The following is a 10,164-nucleotide window of genomic DNA, read 5'->3' as shown; positions in this document are numbered from 1 at the left end:
TGGGTGGTGGCATCCTGCAGGGCGCCCCAGCCCCACAGGGCGCAACAGAGGTTTGTGCACATACCCTCACCCCCGCCCTGGAAGGGAGGCTCCAGAATTCAAGTCACCTTCCTCCAGTGCCTCTGGTCTGGTGGTTCTGCTGGAAGGCCGACCTCCGGCAGGCCTGGGGGGTCAGGAAGGGAGGGGCTTGTTTTCCCCTTGGGAATCCAAGGGGCCCATGTATTGCTGTTCCTCCTCATCAGATGTTGCCAGCCATCAGGATGACACAGCCCTCGCTGCTCTATTAGCTTGGGCCCATGGAAACTTGGACGCCTGGGGCACCTTTCAGTGCTGCCCAGGGTGGGGGTGGGGGCCCCCAGGCATGCCGATCCCAGCAGATGCCAGCATGGGCCCCTAGTTGGGCCTTCAGCCTCCGGGAGGGTGGCAGGATGAGGGGGGAGGGTGCCCTCCCGGGAGCATTGACAGTGTTGCTCTAATTGCTTTGGAGGAACCGGTCCAGAGTCAGCCAAAGGCACTTTGTTTTCTGTAAATAGGGCAGAGAGAGGCACGGGAACCTGGGAAGAGGCGGTTCCTCTCTTTCCTCAAGTCTGCCTGTCCCCCTCTCCAGACCCATTGGGAGGCTAGGGTCTTGCTGGCTCATCCCAGAGGCTCTGTGGATCCTGCGAAAACCTCCACATGGCTCCTCAGAGTCTCATCCTCAAAAGGGTCGGCTGAGAAGCCGCCCCAAACAGCAGCGTTCCTCTCCAGCCTTGCCTTTCCCTTTCCCTGCCCTGTAAAATGGGCTTACTCACGGCCTTCCCACCCGGTCAAGGAGTGGGAGTTAATTGGTGTGTGTTGGGTGCTCCAAGACTCCAGTGGAGGTTCTCGTGGTTGGGGGAGGAGCGGTCATTGCCCATTTGTGTCCCCAGCTGCCCTGAGGCTTCTTTTTACAAAGGTCATTTATATGGTGCGCTCATTCGCTCACTCTCCCAAGACTCACTGGGGACTTGTCCCACTCCCCATCCCACAGACTGTCCCTGTGGGTCCCTAGACCAGCTTCCAGTTTGGGGGCTTTTTTAGAAGACCCCGAGGCCAGCCTGTTACCTGGAGCTGAGGGAGGCTGGCACCCATACTAGCCGGTGATACCAGCCTCCAGCATGATCCAGGAAGGGTGGGCTGGAGGGCTCCAAACTGGAGTGGTGGGGTCCTGACAGGTGGGCTACATGCCTGGGAGGGCTGGCCAAGGTCAGCTGGCCAGAGTTCAGGGACAGGACTTGCAGCCCTCATACTCACCATGCCCCCCTGCCTCAGAGCCTTTGCACATGCTGTTCCCTCTGCCTGGAATGCTCTTCTTTCTTTTCTTGATTTGATTAACTCTCACTCATCTTTTCTGCCTCAGCCCAACCATCATTTCCTCCAGGAAGCAGCCTTCTCTCATTTCCATGCTTATGACAAACCTCTGTGTTTATAGTTTTCATAGCAAAAGGCACCTGTTGATTGGAGCTAACATTTTGGGGGGGTGGGGGTGGGGGTGAACATTTAAGTAATGTCTGTGTCTCCACTAGAAGTTTCCCAAAACAGGTAGGATGTCTATTTTTGCTCTACATTACACCCCAGTCTAAAGATTTATTGAATGTACGCGTGAAATGAGTTACCACCTCTGTGAGGCCCTCCCCACATGGCATTCTCCACCTTGTGCTGAAATGATCTGTTTCCATGTCCATCTTTTTAGGACTTGGGGCAATGAGGTGACATCGTGAAGAATCTGGGTAGTGGAGCCACACTGATTCGGTTCGTATTCAGGCTCTGCTGCTTACTGGCCAAATAATAATCTTAGGCAAGTTCCCAAAGGTCTCTGCACCTCAGTTTCCCCATCTGTAAAATGAGAGTAATAGTAAATGGGTTAATGCATGTGAGATGCTGAGAGCAGGGTTGGGCAGGTAACTGTGCCAGTGAACGGGGGTGCTCTTACTGTATGTGTGTCTCTGGCACCCAGCCGCCAGGGCTGGGGGCATACTAGGCGTTTTCCATGAAAGTCTCATTGATTGAAACGGCAATGTTCAGGATTGGTCCTGGAAGGAAGAAAACTGAGAGACGGAACCGAAACCCAGCTGCCCAACATCCCGTCCCCTAGCCAGGCTTTTCCGCCTGACTGACAGCAGCAGTTCACTCCAGGAGGAGCCGTTGAGTCCCATTTGCATGTTTTTCCAGGACTCGCAGAACCAGCCTCATGGTTTCCCCTCAGGGACACCAGCACCACCAGCTGGCACCCCTTCCCCAAAGGTCTGGTTTCACCTCTGCGGCTGTCCTCCAAGCTTCTTGTTCTGACAACTGCAACCTTTTCCCTGTGTGCCTCCAGCCCCAGGGAAGCCCCACTGCTTCCTGGTTGTGACTGAGTGAAGCTGTGACACCTCAGCCTTCTCTCTGCCTTCTCAATGCTTCAGAACCTAATTAACACTTCTTGGTACTACAGTCTCTCTGTTAAAGTGACCGCAGTGGTTTCTGGGTCTGTCTGGACCCTGACTGACACACTCGCGGGTCCTCCGCCCCCAGGTTCACGGTGACCCAGCCAGAAGCAGCCGCCAGACCCCCACACGGCTGCCCTGCCTCAGCTCTAAGGAGAAACAGCTGCTTCGGCCCCCTTTCGGGAATCCTGTGACTAGAGAGGGATGTGCTGCTCGCAGGGATAACTCATCAGCCCTGGAAAACTGGGCCAACAGTTAAACCACACAAACAAAAGAGCTGCAGCTCCACACAGAGCCTCCCGCTGGTCAGATGCCAAGACAAACAGCTCGGTGCCCGGGGCCTGTGGGGCTGCAGGCTTCCTGGGCCTCCTGGGGGCATCTCAGGAAGGAGGGCCTGAGCCCCAGAATCTCTCCTTCCTGGACTCCAAGTCTTCCTTCGTTCCCTCCAGGAGTGTCTGGAACAGGCTGTGCTCTTCTTCTACTCTAGAACCTTCTGGTAAATTGTGGAGCTTTCCAGGGCTTACCTCCCCCAGTGAATGTCAAAGGCAGTGGGGTGCACGTTAGGTTCTTGCGGAGAGCTTCTAAAACTGCTGATGTCTTGGCCCCACCCCAGAGATTTTGGTCTGGACCAGCACTGGTATTTATTAAAACTCCCAAGTGATTCCACTGTGCGATCAGGAGTGAAACCCACCGAGCCATCAGGAGTGAAACCCACGGAGTTCAAAGACCGTATTAGGACTGCGCTTCCCAAATTTTCGAGCCCATCAGCGTCACCTGGAGGGCACGTGAAACCACAGACCGCCAAGCCTCACCCCAGGTTCCTACTCAGTCGTTCTGGGACAGGGCCCGGGACTGTGCATTTCTTACAAGTTCCCAGCTGATGCTCCCGCTGGGGACCACACTTTGAGAACCTCTGGCCATGGAGTCGAACAGCCCAGGTTCAAATGCCAGCTCTGCCAGACCCAGTTGACTGTCCACCTGAAAGGGTTTTGCGGGGACCGAAAGACACAACTCAGACAAAGAGCTTCACACAGTCCCTGCACGTAATCACGTCCAGTGAACACTGTTGTTGCTGTGATTATGATGACTAGCAGGCAAGGCTACAGAAATCTGGAGTTATAGCATGCGACTTTGAACCATCGTTTCCATCAGAGCCTCAGTTTCCCCATCTGTAAAATGGGGATGATACCCTGGCCCAGCCCACTCTACGGCTTGTGGAAGGATCAAAGGAGTTCCCTGATGTGAAATGTGGTGGATGCTGTGAAGCCCAATAGGGGAGTTATATAGGAAGGGGTCAAGCAGGCACAGCCCCATCCCGGGGCCATGGCGTAGGGCTGCTTGCTCACGTGGACGTCTGAAACAGCAGCTTTACGTGCTGATGAGAGAGGAATCCCCATGTCTCCCTCCAGCTGCCTGCATGGCTCCCTGACCCCCTCAGGCATCGGGCATGCCTGGGTGGGGCAGTGGCTAGTTGGCTCTTCAACCGTGTAAGAGGAAGAGATAGGGGCTGGAGGACTCAGCCGCCCCCACCCCACCCGTCTTTCTGCTAAGAAAAGGAATGTGGTGGAAGAGACCAAAGGTGTGCAATCAAAGGTTTCCCTCTCCAGCCCTCGCCGCACACTTTCCATCTTGGTGCCGTCCCTCCTTGATCCCCCCTCTCCTTTTGTCATCCGCTCACCCACACGCACCTCCCGCCCGCCTGGCTCCAGGGAGGGGAGCTGGGCATAAGCTACACCCCGGGGAAGCCCAGAGGGCAGGGAGGAAATGACTGTTCTGCTCAGACTAGGAACTTACTGGTCCACCTGGTCCCATCCCTTTTCAGTTCAACTCGCAGACACTTAGTGCATGTCTGCTGGTGTAAGGCTAACGGGCAAGTTAATATTACTGCTTTCTGCATTGGGGGGGCGGGGGTGGGAAAAAAAGAAAAAAGACCTATTTGGGAGGAACAGCCTCAGAGGAGCTGAGTTGGAAAGAGCTGGAGTCCTTGGCAGTGAGAACATGAAAAGTGAGTCGGCCCCCACGCTGCTGGTGGGGAGGGGCAATCGGGCTTGACTTTACTCAGGGGCGATTTGGCAGAACAGGTCAAAAGCCTGAAAACGGGCATACGCTGACCTGGGGGTTCAGGCCTGGAATCCATCCTGAGGAAATATCACTAAATGATCAGCCTGATTTGAGTCTTGGCTCCAGGGCTGGGTGACCTTGGACAAGTTATGGTCTGGTCCCTAAAATGGGGCTTCATGATCACATCCCCTCACAGGGTTGAGGAGGAAATGAGACAATGCCTTGCATGCAGTAAGCGCTCACTGACACTGCCGTCTTGGTTGGGGTTCCCCCAGATGCAGACTCCAAGACAAGGATTCTGGAGGTGGGGGCGTGGGGCCGTGAGACAGGGAAGGGAGGAAGCCCACGCAGGCTGCATTTATCCAGCTCCATGTGGAATGCGCTGCCTGCGTGGGAAAATGCCTGGAAGTGGAGTCGGGAAGGCATGGGTACGCAGCTGTCTCTATTCCTTTAGGTCTTGCTTCTAAAATCCTCAGGACTGTCTGCCTCCACAATTCTTTTACATGAGAGAAAAATAAAGCTTTCTCCAGTTTAAGCCATTTATTTTGCTTTTCTGTTACATGCAGCTGAGTTTAATGCTTATCTGAAGCTGGAGGCCAGTGGCCAGCCCATCAGGAAGTTGTTCAAGGGACCCACTGTGGAGACCCAATGGCACAGGCAGGTGCTGTGGTGTCAACATCACACCTGCGAAATGATCTCACCAAATGATCTCAACCACTTGCCCTACCCACCCTCTGGGAGCCTAAGTGTGTAATGAAAAAAGTCCTAGGTAGGGGTTCGTCCCTTCTGCCCCAAACCCCGGGTGTCTGGCACCTCCCCGAGCCTCGGCTCCATGCCCCCAACCCCCTTCCTACACTCTTCTTCACAACTTATCTGCTCCATGTGCCCTTCTCCTTGGCTCTGCTCTGTTAGGCAACAGCTGGCACATCTGACAAGTGGATTGGTGTTACTGGGTTAATGTGTCACCCTCCCAAGTAGCAGATGTGCATTTTTGACGGGGGCCAGGAGACACGGCCGTATGCCCAGAGCCGAATGACGTGAAGATCACCAGAAAAACAAGAGGCCGCCTGCTGCTGGCCTCACTTCCTCTGTTCCACTCCCGGTTCCTCCTCCATCCTATCCCCTCCCCTGGCACAGCTGGCCGTGGCCACAGCTCCTACCTCAGCAAATGCCAGGTCCCCACCCTCCACCGCCATTTGGCCAGAGCTTCTATACTGAAAGCGAAAGGAGGAGTTGGAACAGAAAGAAAAATAATAAAACCACTGAAAGAGAAGAAACAGCTGGCAGAATATTGGAAAAATTCCCGGGCAGGAATCCCCAGCCCTCAAGGGCTGTGCCAGGCTGAGGATGTTCTTAAAGGACAATCTTGAAATTCGTTCTTAACACTGTTGCTGGCTCATGGGAGTACCTGACCCCTGGCCCCCGCCAGGCCCCAGAGGGGTATATGCATGATGTTGGGGTTGTGTTTTGAGGGTCAGAGCAGAGCTAGGGTGGGAGGGAGAGGGTAGGGCTAGGTAGGGGGTTGGGGGGGGCATGGACCCTGGTGGGTGGGCCTAACTGGCCGAGGGTCCAGGCCCTTCTGGAATTCAAGGGCAGGGTCTTTCCCTGAGGCAGCGCATGGAGAGGAGAAAGCTTGGCAGAGCTGTGTGGCCAAGAGGGCGTGCAGGTGCAGGGAGGGGCGCTCTCAGAGGCTGCACTAGCAGCAGCCAGGTGGCAGCAGCCAAAAAATAAACTTGGCTGCTCTTACCTAAGCCAGAGTGAGATCCTACATCCGTTCGGGAAATGTGGATGAAAACTGGAAGAGGTTGAAACAGGGATCTGGCTTGTTCTTCTGGGAGTGTGGAGCAGGCGCAGCAGTGGATGGCAGGCAGGGAGACGGAGGCGGTGGTACCACCCCGCACAGGAGCGTGGCTCCAGCCATGCACAGGGACCTGCAGGCTGGCCACCAATAGGGGCTGGTGCCAGGATTCCTGATGGAGAGATGTGAAGGGTCCTGCAGCCAGGGCTGGGAGGAGGGGACAGGGGATGGAGGAGAATGGAAGTGGGTCTGCAACTCACCTGAACACCCAGTTTGGGGTTTGGCTGATGGAATTTGGAGAGGAGGACAGAGGCTGGACATTGTGCAAATCATCAGGCTTCTGGCCAAGCCTGGCAGGCCCTCCTGGCCCCTTGCCGTGGGCTGATGGCTTGACCCACCAGAAAAGCCCCCTCACCCCTCATGAATTGCAATTTATGATAATAAAAAGAATAGTCCACAATAAACTGGGAGCCAGTCCTCTCTGACAGGGAGGGAACAATTTCTGCCAAGTTCATTAATTCCAGGCAAGGTACGGCCTGAGGAATGTTCCAAGCCCTATCTACTGATTCTTCTCTGTCTTCACTCCTCTCCCCCTCCTCAGTGAGGCCAGGGGGCCGTAGTGCCCCCCGAACTCCCAAGTCCCTCCATGCACCTGCCCCTCAGTTGACTCCACACACACCCCAGATTAATCTCCCAAAACACTGGCTCCTCCCTCCCCGTGCCCGGCATTCACCACCCTCCAGACCAGTCCACGTCACCTGTTGACCTGACCTGTCCCCCTCTTACTGAGGGTAGTGGAGGAATGGGTGTCACAGTCAGGTTAGGGCACAGGCACTGGGTTTAAAGTCTGCCTCTACCACTCAGTGCCTACCCTTCTGCTTCCTCATCCAGGAAGTAGAGGTGATAACCATATCTACTTTATATGGGTGTGGGGTTTTTTTCTTTTCTTTTTTTGCTGAGGAAGAGTTGCCCTGAGCTAACATCTGTGCCAATCTTCCTCTACTTTGTATGTGGGTCACCACCACAGCATGGCTGCCCAGTGGTGTAAGTCTGTGCCCAGGATCCAAACCCATGAGCTGGGCCACCAAAGCAGAGTGGGCTGAACTTAACCACTATGCCATGGGGCCAGCTGCTTTATGTGAGTGTTTTGAGGATTAATGAGTAAATAAATATAAAGTACTTAAAACAGTGCCAGGTATGTAGTGAGCTCTCAATAAATGTGAGCTCTTATAATTTCTATTGTTATTCACTGGAATGTTCACTGAAGAGAGATTTTTGTTTTATTCACCAACTTCATCCTGGTGACTCGAACAGTGTCTAGCGCATAGTAGATGCTTAAGGAATGTGTGTGAATTTATTGTTGTAAACTCCGTTCCGACCAAATTCTTCCCTGTAACATACTTTATATACTCCTACCTCCACGCCCTTGCTCATGCCATTCCTGCCTCTGGAAGGGCTGTACCCGGTCCAGCCTAATTTCTCCTACTACTTGGAATTTCCAGCCCCAGCCTCCCCTCCCCTCAGAGGACCTCGCTGGCTCAGAACCTGCACAAAACCACCGCCCAGTACAGGCTTGGTGGTTTGTGGCTGGGCTTTTATGCTTTGGCTCCAAAGCAGAGTTTCCGCACCGACTTGGCGCTTAGCGCTCCCTGCCTCCTGGGGTGGCCCCTAAGAACTGGAGCACCCCAGCTACTATATGTGTCCTTTATCTTGTGACTTTGACATTCAGACAGGGCTTCCCAGGTGAAGCCACCTGAATAACTAGACACAACTAGACATGTGGGCTCCAAACCACAGTTTCTGGGCTTCCTCATTGGTGAGCTGAGAGACATGGCATCTGTGTGTCCGAGAAAGACGAGCCAGGCGGCTCCACATCAACAGGCTGCCTTCCACCCGGACGGGGCGACAGCTGCCTGTAACTTGGCTGTTTACGCACTAAAAAAAGAAATTCCATGGTGACCAGTTGACTCAAGCCAGCTCCCGTTGTGAGGCGGTAGTTTCAAAGAAATCCCTGATGACACCAAAGGCTCTCCACCCAGTCCTTAATAAAAAAGAGGGAAAACAGGAGCCGAGCTTGAGCAGGAGCACGCGTGAGTCAGTCGTCCGAACCGCCTGCAGGGTGCAGTCTCACGGCTGGAGCTGGATCTAGAAGGTCTCGGCCTAACAGCCCCCTCCAGGCAGGCTTGTCCCCTGCAAACCCCGCTCCCCAGAGACGGGGCACTCACCACTTCCAGAGAGGGCCCGTTCTGCCATCAGGAAGGTCTTCTCTGCCAGGCTGGGGGCTGGTGGACAGGAGACTGAGCTCACCAGTGCCAGGCATGGACCAGGCCGGACACGGGCCCCCTCGAATAGCATGATTTCATGTTTTCTCACAACCAACAGATGCGCTCTGATCCATACTAGGCCTTCTAAGTACGTTATATACACAGCTCTCTTCACCTCACACAGGGCGAGGACTGCAGGCCCGATTATTTCTGCCATTTTACAGGTGGAGAAACCGAAGCCCAGGGAGGCTGACTGTCCCCGCTGCACCACCTGAAAATGGCCGGGCTGGTGGGGAGCTGGCTCTGCTGGGCCCCGAGTCCACTCTCTGAGTCTGGGGCTAAGTGGCCTTGAGTGGGGGCCCTTCTTTTGCCATCAGAGCGCCACTTCCTCCTCTCCCATACCACCGCCATGCTTCCTGCCTCTCAGGCTACTATCTGCGTGAACTTTGTGCTCTGCCCTGTTGACCCAGGAGAAGGGCTGGCTGATAAAGAGGACATCGCCCAGGTTTATAGTTTCCTCCCAGCCTCTCTGGCGACACCTAAACCTGCTGCTTCCCCCTTCCCCCAACTTACAGTCACACTCTTAGGCTCACGTACACCGTCACCCTCACACACACAGTAATGCACATACACAATCATATGTTCACATATAGACACACATAAACACCCATGCAGTCACACACAGCGTCACCCACCCCTGTGGAGATCAATGGCTGAAGACTGACAGGCTTGGAGATTTACTTTCCAGAAAATCATGCCTGCCTCTCCTTACCACTCTTTCCCAGCCATTGAGGTTACATGCTTCTGCCTCAGTGCATGTTGAACAAATGAGCTGCTTTTGAAGGCCCGTGGTGCCCCCTTCCCATATCCGCAGGCAAACCTGGATGTCCTTTGCATGGAGTCGCGAACCAGCTTACTTCCCCATGCTGCCACCTTGTGACGTGAGCCCAGAACTGCAGGTTCTGTGCCCAGGGGATAACCACTTCCCAGGGAGGGAGGTTTCAGTAGCCAAGCGAGCTGTCAGGGGAGGTCTCCACGCAACCGGGCCCCGCCTACACATGGGCAAGCCGAGTAAGTGAAGATGCCCTCTTCCTCCATCTGACCCTCATAGGCATGCTCTCTGTATGGGAGATGAGTGTGTGTGCCACTTGGACCAGCATGTGACAGGACCCTTACAGTGACCTAGCCTACAATCATCATACAATCACAAGATTATTGGCCTATATCTGTGTCATCTTAACATCCTTAGAATCATCCAAATAGTGGATTTGGCTAAGCCGTGGTGAGGAAGCTGTGGCAGCAGGTGACTGTGTGACCTCCAACACTAACCCAGGAGCTGCTCTTCACCCTCCTCTAGGGCCTTGGAGGGTGTGTCCACGGTGTCCAGTCTGGAGCTTGAGCTCACAGAGATAGATGTGACTGACTCTCCCCTTGACCTCACTTGCCTGACCCAGGGTCACTCCTCCAGGCCTCTGCCTTTGGTGAGGTTGCCCAAGAGGTGTCCCCACCCTTGCTCCTCGAGCCCAGAGCCAACATGCTTCAGGCAGAGGATTTCATCCCATCTCTTGTTTCTACTCGCTTTTATTTTTGGCCCTCC

This window comes from Equus caballus, chromosome 20 (genome assembly GCF_041296265.1).
Source record: "Equus caballus isolate H_3958 breed thoroughbred chromosome 20, TB-T2T, whole genome shotgun sequence".
In the NCBI taxonomy this organism is placed as follows: Eukaryota; Metazoa; Chordata; class Mammalia; order Perissodactyla; family Equidae; genus Equus; species Equus caballus.
This window is presented reverse-complemented; position numbering follows the sequence as displayed.